Source organism: Ambystoma mexicanum, unplaced genomic scaffold (assembly GCF_040938575.1).
Source record: "Ambystoma mexicanum isolate Mex_15411 unplaced genomic scaffold, UKY_AmexF1_1 Mex_scaf52, whole genome shotgun sequence".
Lineage (NCBI taxonomy): Eukaryota > Metazoa > Chordata > Amphibia > Caudata > Ambystomatidae > Ambystoma > Ambystoma mexicanum.
In genome coordinates this window covers 103,842-104,561 of record NW_027182469.1, presented here as the reverse complement: position 1 = coordinate 104,561, position 720 = coordinate 103,842, and the positions used below count along the sequence as shown (strand labels likewise).

Sequence of the window (720 nt, the reverse complement as noted above, 5' to 3'; positions counted from 1 at the left end):
GTTTCGTTTAAGGCACATTTATTTTTATTCTTCAACGTACAGAATGATTATACGTTTTTGACAATCACATTAAGTAGTATATAAATGAAAATAGTATTATTATTAACTGGGATCATGAATACCGAGAGTTGTGTGAATTATCTATCATTGCTCTGCTTTCATGACAAATTACCCATTCATAATATTCGTCAAATGTCGACTGTTCTTTTAGGCCAGTGCAGCTGTCAAAAAAAATCAGTGATATAGGTGTGCCGTGTCACTTAGATCACTGATTGCGGTTACACTGCAACTGTCACTAGTTAAGAAAGGCTTAGACAGGCAAAACGGTTGGCAGCGGTGGGATTCGAACCCACGCCTCCGAAGAGACTGGAGCCTTAATCCAGCGCCTTAGACCGCTCGGCCACGCTACCTCCATATGGACTTCTTTGTTATCAATATGAGGAAAGAACAGTGTTTCACCAAATGTGATTGACTGGGTATACTCTTGGTAAGCAAGCTGCCAATATGCCAACCTATGCTGTGTGGATTTATAACTGTCAAGTGGCTCTATGCCATAAACTACACCTTAAACGAGTAGCCAGTTTTGACTTTGCATGCTCGGAAATGTAGGCACATACATATTATAGGAAAATTAAACAAGTCTCAGAAAGCATAATGTCCAGTGGTGACCCTCTCAGTCTAAAGTTGTACTTGTAATGCTCGTCCCCATTTTTTTAAAAC

General features: G+C 39.7%; 1 non-coding gene across 1 annotated transcript; it reads right to left on the bottom strand.

Annotated features, from left to right (window-relative positions):
- Nucleotides 1–328: 328 nt before the first annotated feature.
- Nucleotides 329–410, bottom strand: TRNAL-AAG (transfer RNA leucine (anticodon AAG)). The gene has a single exon. It is a non-coding gene; the product is annotated as a tRNA-Leu (tRNA).
- Between the last annotated feature and the right edge of the window lie 310 nt (nt 411–720).